The following is a 19,804-nucleotide window of genomic DNA, read 5'->3' on the forward strand; positions in this document are numbered from 1 at the left end:
TTAAATGGTGTTGTACCATTTATCCTGCACTGATTGACCTCACCATTATGATTAATACACCAACGAATCAAAGGAATGTCACCTATAAAACATAACTTTAACAGTGCAGTATCATTGTTACGTATATCACAGGTGAGTGCTAATTGTTTCTGGTAAGATAAATCTAGTTCATTCAACTTAGAGAGAATTTTTTTTCGGAACTGAGGTATCTTCATATTTATGTTACAAAACACATCATTGACTGCAGCGTTTGACCAGTCATCAATCATTCTTTGTATGTACATTTCATGATACTTAGGAGACACAACTGTTATAAAAGGATCCACATTGTCTTGTTTTTCGAACAGAAATCTTTCCTTGATCAAACAACTATGTGCATTTTTTATCAAGCAGTGGATTATTTTCCGTCCAAAGTAGTACACCAGAAAGTCAAAAATTTTATCATGAATAGTTCTGTATATGTTTTGTTCCTTTTTCAGGAATGTATGTATAAGTGAGTTCATGTCATCCTGTAAAGTAAGCCTTGATGTTCCTCTATCCAATTTGCATGCCTCACATATGTTCTCAATAACGGTTTTTGTTTCTTCGTTCAAGTCCTCTGTAAATATCTCTTCCTTCAAATTATTATTAAACATGACACATAAAGCCAAAGCACAGTATTTACCAAAATATCCTTTTTTCTGTAGTTTGTCGATCTCTGCTTCATAAACTGTAAAAGGGTTCTGGAAAAAATCTGTGATATTAAGTGCAGAATTCTCGTAATACAATTTACATAAAAGTGGGAAACAATCATATAAATCATAATAATCTACTATCTCAGGTGCTTTTGCCTTAAGATACACTTTAGCTATTGACTCCTTTTCAGCTTTTGATAAGCATATTTTGTCTGATAAAAGGTTACATACACATGACTTGAAAACTGATAAAGATTCAAACTTGTTATCCTGATACACTTGTAGTCGACATGCTACAATTATCTTAACAAGTTTATTTGAAAGGATCTTTTTTATTCGCTCCATGACTGGTTCCCAAACATTTATGTTGGTCTGGTCTAAAGAATAGTTTCCACATAAATCATCAAATACAAACAAGATTTTCCTATGTGGATTATCAAACCTGACAATGTCACCTGGATCCGTAGCTGGGAGTAAATCGTACCTTTCCTTTGCCATCTGTAATGCCACATGTCGGAGTGTTGCCGTCTTACCCACACCAGAACTAGCAGTAATAGTTACACAACTGTTCCCTTTTATACATTTTAGTACATGTTTTGCAGCTCTGGTTGTTATAATCATCTTGTCATTGTCCTTCCACTCCACAAGAATCTGACTGATTTGTGCTGAAATAGAAATAAATTTATTACTGTCTTTATTCAGATTATTCTGCAGTTTATATATTTGGTTATGGTCTAAATGTTGATTGTTTTTTTCATTACAAACAGGATTTTGCTAAGATTCATTCCAAGTTACATAATCTATTATGATAACCTATATATCGTCAACCAGGATAATCACAGTACATCTTTAAGCGCAAACGCATTTATACATATAATTGGCCGTTTTGCGTTACGCCGACTTTATTTATACGACCAGGTAAACTGAATAAGCAACAGTAAAACAAACGTTTTAGGTAGGCCAATATTCAAATACAATATGGTTATCTCTATTTTAGGGCAAAATAAAATCAGTCCATTTCAGTTATTATATCGGTATAAAATTTTATAATACGAAAATTCCGTGAAATGATGTTATCGTCTTTGGCAACTAAAGAAGCTGACGTAATATGTTTGCTTTCGGCGTCAAATTTAAACAATGGGCGTTTTCAGGCTTCTTGTTCGCCTCATAATGTAATAAAATCCGATTAAAAAAAAAAAAAAACAACCCATTCAGGTTTCAAATCTATCATGTAAAAAAGTTATCCCATACAGATTGTAAATGTGAACTGCAAAAAAAAAAAAATCTGACCGTAAAATACTGAAAAAAAGAAAAACAATGAACAAAAAAAAATGTGTTTTTAAGATTTAGCTTCAGACGTTATAACTTTATAAAAAAAAAGCTTCTACAAAAGATTCATAAAATTCAATGAATGTTTGACAATTTAATTAATGTCTAACAAACTTTAAACCCGACTGTATCAACATGTTATATTATAGCCAAAAAACAAAGTACTTTAATCAGTAAAATATGGAAAAAATGGGGAAAAAATCATAATTTTGCTGCATGAATACTGTCATTTGAACATACTAAATCTTCTATCCAATCATGTAAATACTGAATAAATGTTGTCAAAGAACTGAAAAATTTGAAATTGAAGTTTTAACTATTATGGTCCAATATCCAAAAGCTAAATACACGGTTCGATTCAGCATATCCAAGAATTTGATTTGTTGATTTATTAATGGACAATATAAACAAAGATTTAAAAGGGATTTGCTTCATAAAAAAAAAATTATATATATATATAGCATTTTTGAAATTAATTTATACAGAATTACAAACAAACCTACCAGGAAGTTTTACAAAATTAACAAAAAAAAAAAAAAAGAAAAAAATACAATTTCCAAAATATCATTCATCTAATATAATGTCTTTAAAACATCTTTGAAAACTTACCTTTAACTATTTTTCAAAATATCTAATAATGAACAATACATAACTTGTTCTTTAAAAATAGAATTTATTCTGTATCTTTTTTTAATTATGAATCTACTTACATTTTTTATTAATTGTGCAATACAGCTCTGAATTTGGTTTGTGATAAAATATTTGACATAGTATAGGTTACTGTCTCAGAATGAATGTTGTCTAAAAACTTTTAGATTTGAAATTGAACATTTACCTATTATGGTCAATATTCCAAAATCTAAAGACATGGTTAGATTCAACATATCAAAGAACCACAGATTCAATTTTTGATCAAATTAAACAAATTTTAATTTTGGAATCTTTGGACCTCAATGTGGACCAATTTCATTACGGGGCACAAAATCCAAAATCTAAATACACGGTGAGATTAAGCACATCAGAGAACTCCATATATTCAATTTTTGAAGAAATTAAACAAAGTCTAATTTGGATCTTAATTTGGATCAACTTGAAAACTGGGCCTAAAATCAAACATCTTAATACATTTCTAGATTCAGCATATCAAAGAACCCCTTGAATTCATTGGAACCTATGTACCTTTATGTTGACCAATTTTAAAAGTAGGCCCGAAATAAAAAATCTAAATACACGGTTAGATTCAGCATATCAAAGAACCCAAATGATTCAGTTTTTTATGAAATCAAACAAAGTTTAATGTTGACCCTAATTTGGACCAACTTGAAAACTGGGCCTAAAATCAAAAATCTAAACACATTTCTAGATTCAGCATATCAAAGAACCCCTTGAATTTTTTTTTTGTTAAAATCAAACTAAGTTTAGTTTTGGACACTTTGGACCTTAATGTTGACCAATTTTAAAACCAGGCCCAAAATCAAAAGTCTAAATACACGGTTAGATTCAGCGTATCAAAAAACAAAAATGATTCAATTTTTTATGAAATCAGACAAAGTTCAATTTTGGACCCTGATTTGGACCAACTTGAAATATGGGCCCAAAATCAATAAAATGTTCCGGTATGTGCAGCTGGATACGACTGCAGAGGTTGAATCCTGAATAGTTTGGGCAAATATGGACACTACACTCTGGCTTGATAAAGCTCTGAATTTGGATTGCAATTAAATATTTGACACATCATAGGTTTCTGTTACAGAATGAATGTGGTCACAGAACTAAAAAAATGAAATCGGATTTTACCTATTATGGTCCAATATTCAAAATCTAAATACACGGTTAGATTCAGCATATCCAAGAATTTAATTCATTTATTTATAAATGGATCATATAATTATTTTAAAGGGGTTTGCTTCATAAAAAAAAAATATATATAAAACATTCTGAAAATTAATTTATACAGAATAACAAACAAACCTACCACGAAGTTCTTCAAAAAATTTTCAAACAAAAAAAACATTTAAAAAAAAAACATTTCGAAAATATCAATCATCATTAATACACTGTCTTTAAAAAATCTATAAAACTTACCTCTTTTAAGAATATATAATAATAAACAGTGAATTTCAAACTATGTTTATACATAATTTCTAAATTAGAATATGATGCTATATCAATTTTAAACTAAGACTTAACTTAAAATGTGTAACAATTGTTCAATACAGCTCTAAATTTAGATTATGATTAAATACTTGATATGGCATAGTTTCATGAATGTGGTCTCAGTACTAATATAATTTAAAATTGGACATTTACCAATTGTGGTCCAATATCCAAATTCTAAATTTATGGTTGGAATCAGCATATCAAGTTTTTGAAGAATTCCAACAAACTTTAATTTTGGACCTTTGGACCTCAATGTGGACCAATTTGATAACAGGACCAAAAATTCAAAATCTAAATACACACTTAAATTCAGCATATAAAAGAACCCCATATATTAATTTTTTGTTAAAATTAAACAAAGTTTAATTTTGGACCCCAATTGGAACCAACTTGAAAATTGTGCCCAAAATAGAAAAGAAATAATTATATGCTTAGATTCAGCATATCAAAGAAACCCAAGAATTCATTTTTTGTTCAAATCAAAGTCAGTTAAATTTTGGATACGTTGGACCTTAATGTGGACCAGTTCGGAAAACGGGCCCTAAATCAAAAATCTAAAACACTGTAGAATTGGAAAATATCAAAGAACACCAATAATTCAATTTTTGATGAAATCATACAAAAATTTATTTTTGATCCCAATTTGGACCAACTTGAATACTGTGCCCAAAATAAAAAAATCTTAATACAAACTTAGATTCAGCATTTCAAAGAATCCCAAGAATTCATTTTTTTTTAAATCAAACAAGGTTTAATTTTGGACCCTTTGCACCTTGATGTGGACCAATTTGAAGACAGGGCCCGAAATTAAAAATCTAAATACACGGTTAGATTCAGCATATCAAAGAACACTAATAATTCAATTTTTGATGAAAGTAAGAAAGTTTAATTTTGGACCCTTTGGACCTTAATATGGACCAATTCGAAAACAGGGCCCAAAATCCAATTCTATAATAACCGGTTAGATTCAGCATATTGAAGAACCCTAAGAATTCAAAACTCCATTGAAATTGGTCAAGAAATAAGCAATTTATACAAAGTATTACATTAGTATTGATTTTGGTCCCATTTTCCTAAACCGTTAGGGTCATAACCCATAAAATCAATCCCAACCTTCCTTTTATGGTATAACACCTTGTGGCACAATTAAATAGCAATAGCAATCCATAGACTTATATTCAAGTTGTTGTGCAGAAACCAGAAATCCTAGGTTTTTTGCCATTTTTCGGCCCTAATTCCTAAACGGTTTGGGCAATGACCCCCAAAATCATTCCCAACGTTCCTTTTTCAGTATGGAACCTTGTGGTAAAATATCATAGAGATCCATACTCTTATACACAAATTATTGTCCTGAAACATGAAAAATGCTTGTTTTTGCCCCTCATTACTTAACAGCTACGACAATAACCCCCAAAATAAATCCCAACCTTCCTATTGTGGTAGAAACCTTTTGCTAAAATTTAATAGAGACCCATGCACTTATACTGAAGTTATTGTCTGTTAACCAGAAAAATAATTGTTTTTGTTAGCCCCTTTTTTGTTCCTAATTCCTAAACAGCTACTATAATAACCCACCAAAAAAAAACCCAACCTTCCTATTGTGGTATGGAACCTTGTGCTAAAATTTAATAGAGATCCATACAATTATACTCAAGTTATTGTCTGAACTATAATGTCTTTAGAAGCAGACCCTTTGGACCATAATGTGGACCAATTTTAAAACAAGCCCCAAAATAAAATGAAAAATCTAAATCCACGGTTAGTTTCGGCATATCAAAGAACCGAGATAATTCAAATTTTGATGGATTCAAATAAATTTTTATTTTGGACTCTTTGGACCTTAATGTGGACCAATTAAAAAATACCGCAATCTAAATACACGATTTATAAGACTTTGAATTAAACCCCATTGAAATTGGTCAAGAAATAAGAAATTTATACAAAGTATAAGAAAAGTTTTGTATTTGACACCTTCTTCCTAAACAGTAAGGGCCATAACCTCCAAAATCAATCCCAACCTTCCTTGTTTGGAATTGAACTTTGTAGTACAATTTCATAGAGATCCATATAATTTAAGTTACTTAAGTTATTGTCCGGAAACCAACAGATCCTGTCTTTTTTTGCCCCCCTAATTCCTAAACAATTTGGGCCATAACCCCCAAAATTAATCCCAACCTGCCTTTTGAGGTATGGAACCTTATGGTACAATTTCATAGAGGTCAATACACTTATACACAAATTGTCGTTCTGAAACAAGAATAATGCTTGTTTGTGTCCCCTTTTTGTCCACTAATTCCTAAACAGTTTGGACAATTACCCCCAAAATTAATCCCAACTTTTTTTTGTGGCATGGAACCATGTGGTACAATTTCACAGAGATCCATATACTTATACTCAAGTATTTTTCTGGAAATCAAATGTCTTTGGACGACGACTACGGCGCTGACAACGTCAAAACATTATACGACTTTGTGGTTGTATAAAAATGATGTCTTCATAAGTATGTGGAAATTTAAAATAGGTTACCCGATTTCATGTACGATTTTAAACGTTCTTTTTCTTATTTGGATACGCAAACGTCAAGTTATTTAAATTGGAGGTTTTTGGCGAACAAAAAAGATGGTTGATAATTTTAAGAAATGATAGAATAAAGTAAAAGCAAATAAAAGTTAATGTTTCTATGTCGTATTGATTTTATTTAGTTCACAAAAACTACAAACTTTAAAATCATTTATAATAAAATAATGACAAACATCGATATTTTAGGAATGTTTGTGGTTGCCAACGACTGTATGGTAGCGCTACCTAATTAATTCCCCCGGCTATTGTTGCTGATATAGCTTGACGACAAGGACGTTTCCTGGGACTTGCTTTCCATCTGCCCAGTAATGTTTCACAAAGTTATTGGTGACTGAAAAACTTAAAACTTTAGAATGTATCTTAATGTTAGTGATGACTGAACAACTTTGTTAACTGCAAAAAAAAAATCAAAAAAAAATAAGTCCATTTATCAGTAAAAAAAGGAAGCTGAAAAATAATGTTGACAAAATTTGCTCTAGATACTTTATTTTGGTCATAATAAAGCTTCTGTTCAAATTTTATAAAATTCCATAATCGTTTGACAAAGATTTTAATGTCTAAATAACTTAAACCACAGACTGAATCTAAATGTTGACGCCGACGGAATGTATGATCGCTAAGTTTCGCTTCCGTGACATAAATGTAGCAGATTCGACAAAAAACCAAGTTCAACAAAAAAATATGGTTACGTTGTTGTGGTTTATTTGAAGTAAATAAATCATTGTCTCTAATTATATAGGCATTGATAATTTTTACTGTTTTCAGTTACTACCCTACATGTATTAATTTGTATGGTTTACAACCAATTGTACATAAACCAACAAGAGTAACAGATAAATGTACAACTACCATATACCATATTTATACTACCGATGTAGACCATATTATAGAAGTAAATGTGCCTAGTTATGCTGTCAGTGATAATTATCCTGTTTGCGTAACAAGAAAACTTAACCCAAAATATCAAAAATGGAGCATTTATCCATAGAATATAGATCTTTAAAACAATTTGATAAAAATAAATTGATTCAAAATTTAACAAATACTCCTTTTCACCCCATTGAATCCATTGGATATGTTGATGAAGCAGCTGATTTTTGGTATAATCTATTTCTGAGCACCCTAGACAAGCATACTTCTAAGAAAATTAAAAGGGTGAAAAATACTCAACAATCAGAGTGGTAGACTTCTGATATAAATAGCGCTAGACACCAAAGAGATTATTTTTATAGAATTGGAGATATATATAATTATAAAATTTGGCGTAATAAGGTTACATTTTTAGTAGAACAGGCAAAGAAAAATTATTTCAAAAATGCTATTTCAAATTGTAAAGATAGTAAAACTATTTGGAAGTATGTCAAAAGTTTAAATCCCAAAAAATTACATAATAATATCACGCATTTAGAATATAAAAATAGTGTAATTGAAAATGATGTGGATTTAGCAAATACATTTAATGTGCATTTTACAAATATTGCTGAAGGTATAGTTGATAACAAATTATGTAATAAGGATGAAGGTCAAAGTTTCGATGTACTCAAAAAAATTGTGAAATCAAAGTTGCAAAGGGGTAGTGAAAAATTCATTATACCAGAAATGAGTATTTTACATGTAAACATGTATTTAAAAAAACTTGACAAGTCTAAAGCAACTGGTATAGATGATGTTGGACCAAATATTTTGAGTATGTGCAGCGATGTCATTGCACCAGCTTTAACATATTTATTTAATCTAAGCATTAAATGTGATAAATTTCCAAGTATTTTTAAAACTGCAAGAGTTTGCCCAATTTTTAAAAGTGGCGATGCTTGTAATCCTGATAATTATAGAACAATAGCAGTTTTGCCTTGTCTCTCCAAAATCATAGAACGACATATAGCTGATAGTTTGTATATATATTTTAATAGTAATGACCTTCTTAATACTACACAGTCAGGTTTCAGACCTAAACATTCGTGCACTACTGCGCTTACTAAATTAGTAGATGAATGGTTAACAAATATAGACAATGGAGAACTAAACGGAGTTATATTTTAGATTTAAAGAAAGCTTTTGATCTTGTTAATCATATAATTTTATTGAAAAAACTTGAATATTATAATGTTTCCAACTGTACAGTAGACTGGTTAAAGTCATACTTGTTTGAACGAAGTCAACAAGTTAAGGTCAATAACGTTATGTCTAATACTAAATACATAAAAACTGGTGTACCACAAGGCTCTATCCTTGGCCCTCTGTTGTTTATTTTATATATCAATGATTTACCACTGAACATAGAAACTTCATTAATAGATTTATATGCAGATGATTCTACATTACATAGTAAAGGTAATGATATACTTCAGTTAACTGCTAACCTTTAAAATGATATTTATGTAATTGAAAACTGGTGTTCGCAAAATTGTATGAAACTAAATGCCTAAAAATGTAAATCAATGATTATTGGTTCAAAACAGAGGCTTTATTCAACTGGGAACAGTTTAGATATCAATATTTCAGATGAACAAATAGATAATGTAGATTGTGAAAAACTTCTTGGTTTATATATAGACAAGAACCTAAATTGGATTGAGCAAAAAGATAAAATGTCATGTATAATAACAAATAGAATACGATAAGAAAATATTTACCTATGCATATACGTATTATTTATTTTAGTGCTTATATTCTGCCATTGTTTGATTATTGTTGTAATATATGGGGAAGTTGTTATTAAAGTGAAATAAATAAACTTAATAAGTTATTAAAGAAATCTGCTAGGGTTATAGTAGAAGCTGACATAATGACATCCTCCAGTTTATTGTTTAATAGTTTAAACTGGTTAAATGTGGAAAACGCATTCAATATCAAAAGGCAATACTTGTATTTAAATCATTAAATGATATGGTTCCTAACAATTTACAAGAAAACTTTCATTTTACTGGTAATCAAAATTATAATTTACGTTCAGCTGATGTAAAACTATTAAATCTTCAAAAGCCAAAAACAAACGTTTTGAAGACAACATTAACATATTCTGGTTCTCAAATATGGAACAGTTTACCTAATGAAATAAAAATGAATAATACACTTGTGTCTTTTAAAACAAAATGTTACAAGTTTTTCATCAATTGTGCAAATTAATATGCTTTTTCATAATTATCTAGATACAATTGTATATTGTGTATAATATGTCATTATAATATTGTATGAACTTATAAATATGTTATTATTATTTTGAGGACTCTCAGGAAGATTAGTTTTAACTAATGGGATTATCCTCTTGAAATAAAGATTATTTATTTATTTATTTATTTTATTTATGTATCTATTGACGTTTTTGAGATCAAAAATGTCTTTTATGGCGATAAATCCTACTACTACTATGAAACATCGGCCATGTTGATTCAAGGCCAATAACGTCTGAAAGGAGTCAGTTGACAATTTCTGCCTGTTGACTTACTTGTACATCTTATTCTGGTTAACATCTTCACCATTTAAATTTTTTTCGATCTATAATGATTTCGCCAAAAATGATAAACATGGATAAAAACCATCTTTTATGGGCAACAACTCTTAAAAGCGTTCAATTGGCAATTTCATTTCAGTTGACTTCTTTGTAGATCTTATCTTATATTTAGCTGAACACTTAAATCAGTAAAATTAAGTCCTTCAAGGGAAATAACTCCCTCGTCAAAGTTTACTTATTAGTTGATGTTTATTTCTGATCGTTATAACTGTATAAAATGTCTATGTGTTATAGTTTTCAAGAATTTTCATAATATTTAGCGGGATATAGACGTTAACCTGCTGGTCTATTCTACCCAATATCAGATTTCCTCTACCTGCTTTAGTTTTTTCAGATAAACGCCAAAAATTAAATTGATTGCCATTGAGACAAATATCCACTACAATTCGAATGAAGTGGATGTAAGCAATTATAGGCAACCATACGGTTTTCAACAGTGAGAATAACCCATACCGTATAGTCAGCTATAAAAGGCCCCGACATGAAAAATATGAAACAATTCAATTGACAAAATTGACGGCTTAATTTATAACAAAACAATTTACAAAAAACAAATTTGACAGACATGAACCAACGACAACCAATGAACTACAGGTTCCTGACTTGGGACAGGCACATTTAGAATGTGGCGGGGTTAAACATGTTTTTGAGCGGTCAACCTTTACAACATAAAAGGCACTATGTACAGATTCTGAGAGTACTCGCAGTTACTGGCATCTAGTTCAAAGCCAATAACAACTAATAAAAAAAAAACCATGTACCTAAGATTAAAATATCAATCAGTACACATCGAATATCCAATGGATTTAGTGTAAGGACGACATTAACAGTCAGAGAAAAACATGACCTTGTGCATTGCCAAAATAGGTATCGACAGATTGTAGTACCGTGTAAGTACATATGTGTAATATTTAGTATGGTTTCAATTTACTAATAACAAAATCAATATCTATACCAATAAAAACAATATTCAAAGATTTAATTACAGTGTTGACTAGTTAACCTTTAGAATAATTTTATTTAAAGGATTGATAAGTTTATCCGGATCGTATCTAAATTTCCGGGATCGGTTAACAACATCACCGTGAAATTTAGGATGTACTTTTTCGTTTGAAATAAGTTTTCTACAGGTACAGCCAAACTTGCATACCAAATCTCTGTATCTATGGAAGAATTTACTTAAGGATTTAAGTAATTTGCGGTAACGAAATCCCTGACTTAATAATTTACTAGTAATACAAAGGTTACGCTCATTGAAATCCAAAACGTCACTGCAGACTCGAGCATAGCGAACGATTTGGGATATATAAACACCATAAGACGGTGCCAAAGGAACATCACCGTCCAAAAACGGAAAATTAACAAAAGGGAAAGAAAAATCATCTCTTTTGTCGTAATTTTTGTGTAGAGTGTCTGGTGTAATGCTGAAATATCTAAATCTAGAAATTGACAGTTATTGCTGTTAATATTTGATTTATTTAAAGTAAGTTTATTTGGTTAATTTTCAGCAGTATATTTAGAGAATTCTTGCTTATTCAACGAAAAAATATCATCAAGATAACGGTAAGTATTGTTGAATTTATCAACTAAATGGAATTTAGACGGTTCTTTACTAAATTTGGTCATAAACTGGGATTCATAACAATATAGGAACAAGTCTGCTATTAAAGAGAAATTTAGGGCTTTAATCATCTCATCACACCTCCAGTAAGAATATCTAGCATATTTACCTTTCTCATTTGAGAAAAAGACTTTATATGAGTTGCAGCAAATACATTTTTTTTTAATATTTTAGCCCAAAACATATTTTCAATGAAGAAAAAGAAATTAACAAATAATGATTATTCAATGATAATAGATGAGCTTGGGTAATTAGAATGAATTGCTTTGATTAGAATTGACAAATAAATGTGTATGCAGTTTATTTTTAATAATATACATGATTGTAAAATTTATATATCTGATAAAAACTCAGTAAGATAAAAACCTGGCTTAAAAAGGAACCAAATCTTGCATTTTTCCCCCTTACTGTAGACATAATAGATATAAATCTTATCTTTTCTTATCATGATTATGAAAAAATAGATCAATGAAAATAAAGTTAGGGTTGCGTGTATAACAACAGTGACTCGATTTGACTAGCTATAAAGCCATGGACTTAATATAGTTTACAGCATTTAATTTTTTACACGTTATACTTCAATATACATCTCTAGATGTGTGTTTTTCATTCTATTTCATCCAGGCAATAACACTCCTATTTTTACATTAAAACATGTAAAAAATGCAATTTTGCCAAAGGAAATAATTAAATCCAAAATATTGTTTAATTTAGGGTAATTGCAACAAAGTTAGGTTAGGGGTTATGATAACGTCGAAATAGATGATAGTATTATTGATGCTTTATCAATTGACCGTACTGAATTATTACAACAAAACAAATCAAAAGAAAAACAAAATATTCCCTTAGTTTTAATAACTAAATATAACCCATATATACGTAAGATAAAGAAACGTATCATGAAACACTGGCATTTAGTACAGTTTACCGAAGATTGTGCACAATTATTTAATGCAGCACCAATAATTGCGTATAGCAAACATAAAAGTGTTGGAGATATGCTTAGTAGATCAAAGTTAAAGACTTTAAAATAGAATTGACAGTTGGACCCTTGATGATGGCAGATCTGTCATAATAACTAGATCTATTGAAGAAGAATTAAAATATAGATATATCAATATATACATGAATAATTTTTATATTTGATTATATTAAAATAATGCATCTTAAAATGACCACCCCAAGCTTAACTGTCGAAACACTAAAAAAGTGTCTGGTCCTATCATGCAATATGGGATGCGTGGTTGCATGGGTGTTTTATAATAACAAAATGTATGCAAGGACGGCTGTCCTACTGCACCTTACCGAGAATCGTTTTCTGCATTGAGAATAATCATCATTTCCTGTTTGATGAGATACAGTGCTAATTTATTGTTCCGGTGGACAAAGCTTTTAGCCTTGAGTTAAAAATACTTGATGGCCTGATTTACTTTGAAAAATTCCACAAAACAATGTGACTCATTAATAAATCATCAACACGGACAATTTCTCACTGCTATCTTATCCCCGCCTATCAACCCACGTGAATGTGGGTGGATCTTTTTTCAAGGATTATATCATGTGCAAACCTGAAAATTCTTCAGCCACCAAATGTGAGCTCAACAAAGGCACGTAGCTAAGAGAATCACTAGAAGTGAACTCAAAAATGGCACGTTGTTTTAATAGAAATGCTAAAAAGCAAAAATTCCGATTCTACAATAAAAAAGAACGGAATGAATATAATATGCAGCAAAGAACTGCACATAAGAAAAAGCATGTAGTTAATCTATCAAAACGCAAATTATCAAATCAGGAATATATCCTGTTGGCGAAAGGCTTGAAATTTATACCAACGCCAACAAGCAAAAATGTAAAAATGTCTATACTTAAAGACTACAATGAATTTGCTAGAAAACTACGATGTCGATATATGTTCAGTCAAGAAAAAACTGAACTTCATCCATTTCGTAGCAATGCAGGATATAAACCTTCTTCTACGTGTCATACGTTGGAAAATTATATCGACTAAACAAAGCTTGAATTATCTTTTCTACCAATAGAAAAAAATGTAAAAAACAATCTTACTAAGGGTGAAAGAATAGCACTACACAATTTGAAAAATGATGAAACAATAGTAATAAAAAAGGCAGATAAAAATTCTAATTGTGTTATATTATTAAAGTTCACCTATGAAATCTCAAACGATAAAATGTCGTTCTTAGATGTTGATGTAATTAAAGGTCAAAGATTTACAACACATGGCAGACTACATAACAGAAGTCATAAGACAACTAAATTCTCAACAGTACTGCCAATTAGATTCATTTAACATGGCAGACTTGAAAACCCAGGTCATTGAGAATGTTAGATCACTATACGAACAAGGCATAATCGACAACATAACATTTAAAAATTTTAACAAATGGTCAGAAATTAAGAGATGCACGTTTAGGAAGAATTAATATTCTCCCAAAAATTCCCCGCCTTGAAACGGAGACGTTCAAACAAATACAACATGATGGATTAAATGAATTAAATATAATTCCACCTGGCAGACCAATTATATCACAGTGTGGTTCAGTATCTGAACTTATTGGTCATTACGTGAATTATTTTCTTATACCAATAGTTCATAATCAGTCTACATATATAAAAGATACTACTCCTATGGCAAATAGCCTTTTGGTTTCGTATGATATAACACAGATGTTAACTAATCTTCCTCAAGAAGCTTTATTAAGTGCTGTTGGACGAGCTTATGACAATTTTGACAAATCAAACTTCAAAGTCAATGCTCCGCCAGTCAATGTATTATTACATCTATTGAGACTCATTTTAGAAAACAATGTATTTGAATTCGATGGAAAAATTTATAAACAAATAATAGGTACGGCAATTGGTGCAGTTCCTTCACCGGAAATCTGTGACATACTTATGTTCGAAATAATGAATCAAATTATTTCTGCATTTCAACATAAAGATAAAATATTCTATCATGGCAGATATAGGGACGATGGATTTATAATATATGATGGAACATCAGATGAAATTATAGATTTGTTTCGTCTAGCAAATAATTATAACCCCTTATTAAAGTTAACCTATGAAATCTCAAACGATAAAATGTCGTTCTTAGATGTTGATGTAATTTAAGGTAAAAGATTTACACATGACATTCTTGACCTTTTAAAGAAACTAATTCTTATATCTATCTGCACAGAAATAGCTGTCACTCACAGCATGTATTCCGAGGATTTATTAAAGGTGAAGCAATACGGCAAATTAGAAACACAAGCGACCATAACAAATTAATAAACAATCTAACTAATTTCAAAGTGAGATTATTAGATAGGGGTTATGATAACGTCGAGATAGATGATAGTATTAATGATGCTTTATCAATTGATCGTACTAAATTATTACAACAAAACAAATCAAAAGAAAAACAAATTATTCCCTTAGTTTTAATAACTAAATAAAACCCATATGTACGTAAGATAAAGAAACGTGTCATGAAACACTGGCATGTATTACAGTTTGACGAAGATTGTGCACAATTATTTAATGCAGCATCAATAATTGCGTATAGCAAACATAAAAGTGTTGGAGATATGCTTAGTAGATCAAAGTTAAAGACTTTAAAATAGAATTGACAGTTGGACCCCTGATGATGGCAGATCTGTCATAATAACTAGATCTATTGAAGAAGAATTAAAATATAAATATATCAATATATACATGAATAATTTTTATATTTGATTATATTAAAATAATGCATCTTAAAATGACCATTCCAAGCTTAACTGCCGAAACACTAAAATAGTGTATGGTCCTATCATGCAATATGGGATGCGTGGTTGCATGGGTGTTTTATAATAACAAAATCTATTGTATCGACTGCGATTGCTGATGACTGTATTGAACCTAATGTTGACTGAGGGAAAAGCAAGTCCATTTATCAGTAAAAAGTAAAATAACAAAAATACAGGATACCGAGGAAAATTCAAAACGGAAAGTTCCTAATCAAATGGCAAAATAAAAAGCTAAAACACATCAAACGATTGGAAAACAACTGTCACATTCCTGACTTGGTACAGGCATTTTCTTAGGTATAAAATTGTGGATTAAACCTGGTTTTATAGCTAGCTAAACCTCTCAAAATTCCATCATATTGTCAAGGATGTGTGAACAAATCAAACAGACATAATAGGTAAAAATGTCAAAAAAAGGGATACAGCAGTCAACATTGTGTTATAATCTTAATCAATATAAAAAATTAAACAAATATGTTAACAAAGAAACACAAAAAGGCATATATACAAAGCAAATAAGCACAAATGAAAGACAAGAATACAAAAATTTTTAACATAGCACAATAACACAATGACGGGATGTAAAGTACCGAGCCACGTCAAATGGAAATTACCAACAATAGACTAAACAGTAAAAGTAATATTCACAAAGACAAATAAAAGATCTAGAATACTAATATTAAATTACCAACAATAGACTAAACAGTAAAAGTAATATTCACAAAGACAAATAAAAGAATACTAATATTAAAGGTGAAGCAATACGGCAAATTAGAAACACAAGCGACCATAACAAATTAATAAACAATCTAACTAATTTCAAAGTGAGATTATTAGATAGGGGTTATGATAACGTCGAGATAGATGATAGTATTAATGATGCTTTATCAATTGGTCGTACTAAATTATTGCAACAAAACAAATCAAAAGAAAAACAAATTATTCCCTTAGTTTTAATAACTAAATAAAACCCATATATACGTAAGATAAAGAAACGTGTCATGAAACACTGGCATGTATTACAGTTTGACGAAGATTGTGCACAATTATTTAATGCAGCTTTTCATGCTTTCCATTCTCAATTTTATAACACATTATTAAGATGATAAACAACGTCAGCCTAGCATTTATACTTCAAGAACATCGTGTATTATTTGTGAGGTTGATACGGAAAAATGCAGAATTGTTTTTGAACAGCAAACTTTTTTATTTGCTTTCTATACAAATTTTTACCAATTTGGAAAGATTTCAATTAGTAATATTTCTGATATTAAATGAAATAAATGCTTCTCTTTTTTCGATTTTCATTTAAAGTTCAACGTGCCAAAGTTGAATGTAAAATGTTACCAAAACTCTGCCGAATAGTCTAAATACTATAAGTTGACCTTCAGGGCAATAATTGATTATATCAGCCATTTTTGCATTTTTAATTGAATGGAATACAGAGAAATTTTAAATACACCAGAAACTGAATACATCCTACAATAACATTAATCCATATTTCTGCAAGATAGACTATTCTAAAAGTCAGTTAGAATACAGAAACCAAATCTGGCAAAGTTTTTTTATAATGTTGAATAAGTGAATAGTAGGTCCATTTATCAGTAAAATACAAAAAGTATTTTTAAAAAACCCAAATTGTTTGAAAAAACGTCCGGATCCTTGTCTGAAGATAAGCTTCTGTTCAAGTTTTATAACCATCTAAGAAGGATTCAAATTTGTTATGCCAATTATTTTTTTTTTATCCCATTCAGTTTGTAAATGTTAACTGCACAAAACAAGTCCTTATTTACAATATTAAGGAACGAGTATTTTCCAACTTTTTGCGTTCGACGTTATGTCTGTATCATAATAGAGCTTTTAGCAAATTAAAATAAAAAAAAGTCTATGACTCACTCACTCACTCACTCACTCACTCACTCACTCACTCACTCACTCACTCACTCACTCACTCACTCACTCACTCACTCACACATTCACTCACTCACTCACTCACTCACTCACTCACTCACTCACTCACTCACTCACTCACTCACTCACTCACTCACTCACTCACTCACTCACTCACTCACTCACGCACTCACTCACTCACTCACTCACTCACTCACTCACTCACTCACTCACTCACTCACTCACTCATTTATTCATTCACTCACTCATTCACTCATTCATTCATTCACTCTTCCACCCTTTTAATCATTATAAAGCCTATCTTTAATTAAGTCAAATTCCATGAATGTTTGACAAAGTTAATGATGACTGAAAAACCTTAACCTTAGACTGTATCTTATTGCAAAATAACTAATATAAAAATTAAAAAATGTGGTATGATTCTCAATGAGACAACTCCCCACAAGAGACCAAATGACAAAAAAAGTTATTAACTATAGCTCACAGTACGGCCTTCAACAATGAGGAAAACCCATACAGCAAAGTCAGCAATGAAAGGCCCCCAAATGATAAATTAATGTAAAACAATTCAAACACTTATAAACTAACTACCTGATTTATGTACAAATTAATGAACGAAAAGCTAATATTATATACAGCAACAAACGACAACCTCTGATGAACAGTTCATTTATCAGTATAATAACATTGAATTAGAAAATGAAGAAGAATTGTTTTCAAACTTTTGTTCTTGATACTGTATTTTGGTCATTCTAAAGCTTTTGTCAAAATTTCATGAATATCCATGAAAGTTTAAAAGATATTTCTCAAATTTGTAATTTTTCACAAAAAGTTTGTACCACGATCTTCCTCTGAATTTTCACAAACTATTAGCTTTTGTTACCAAGAATTGATTTGACATAGCAAAATTTACCTTTAATCAAAATATGTTAATGGATGGATAAATAACTGAATTAAATTATCAAGGTCATGGTCTGTGACAGACATGTGAGCCTTTCAACACGACAGTTGACACATTTGGAGCAAGACATGCTTGCCCTCTGGAACTAAGATCACCCCTTATTTTTGTGTGGCTGATTTTCTAGCTTTTGTTTTGTTTTGTTTTGTAAACTCTTGCTTTTGCTATGGAATTGTCAGCTTGTCTCCAACTTATAGGTTTGTATATCCCTTTGATATCTTCTTCTTCTCTTTTGTACTAATTCTATATACAAAATATAGCTCATTTAAGCCCCACCCCCGGATTTCTTATTAATATACAAAGTGAGTGACCTTAACCGTTTAATCAGACATTCAACACACATTTGCAACCCATCCCCTCATGGTGTGAACAAATAACAAAACATATTAACAATATCTTTCAAGGCATTCAGAAGTTGCACAAGACTTTGTACATGAAGAACAGAGTGTAAAGTTGAAAATCTTGACATTGCAGACAGACATGAAAATATCATTCCCTGCACAACCTCGTATCAACCAAGTATCATTGATTTACTTCTAAGCATTCAAATATTTAATGGGACACCACTGCAGAAACAAACGGACAGGAATGATGATTCATATTTCATATTCTTACATCTCTAGAAAGGACTTATAAGTTTAACTCGTTATTATGATACTATCATTGTAAATTTCTTACGCCTTTGAATAAACATATTCTTAAATGTTATCAATTTGATATTGTTATTAAATCTTTGAATAATGTCTATGTTCAATTTAGAACTATTTCTGATTTTTTTAATGGTAAAGCACATAACTAAACATGTATTACTGTCAATCTATTAACACTTATGGTCCAACATCCTACACAGACTGCTTCTGATGTATTTACATTAAATCCTTTGGAAGTGCATTGATTTATTTGTTTTTTCTGTGTAAATATTTTATTAGCTGCTGTGAAATTCAGTATTGAGACATTGACATTTTGAGATCTTTCGTTTTCAGAATATAATTCAAAGGTCAAGGTCAAAGTGACCTGACCTGATTTTTGTTTTACACATCCCAATCCAATGATGCTTCTGCGTACAAAATTTTGTCATTCTAAGTGCAAAAGTACAAAAGCAATGCTGCACCATATACAAATGAGACAATATTTGACTATCATAGGGGTTAAAGGTCAAAGTAAAGGGCAGTTTGATGCTTCTTCATACACAGTTTTGCAAATTATGTGCTACGGTACAAAATTATGCACCAAACACCAATCAGACAATGTTTTACTAGCATAGGGGTC

The 19,804-nt window shown here is 30.4% G+C and overlaps 1 protein-coding gene across 1 annotated transcript in view; it reads right to left on the minus strand.

The window, feature by feature from the left end:
- Positions 1 to 1,296: 1,296 nt before the first annotated feature.
- Positions 1,297 to 19,804, minus strand: part of LOC127720106 (ankyrin repeat domain-containing protein 50-like) — an 89,384-nt gene continuing 70,876 nt past the window's right edge. The window contains exon 5 of the transcript XR_007990618.1: positions 1,297 to 1,339. The gene's annotated coding sequence lies outside the window, so the exon portion shown is untranslated. The remainder of the gene's footprint in view (positions 1,340 to 19,804) is intronic.

The sequence above is a fragment of the Mytilus californianus genome, unplaced genomic scaffold, assembly GCF_021869535.1.
Source record: "Mytilus californianus isolate M0D057914Y unplaced genomic scaffold, xbMytCali1.0.p SCAF_11, whole genome shotgun sequence".
NCBI lineage: Eukaryota > Metazoa > Mollusca > Bivalvia > Mytilida > Mytilidae > Mytilus > Mytilus californianus.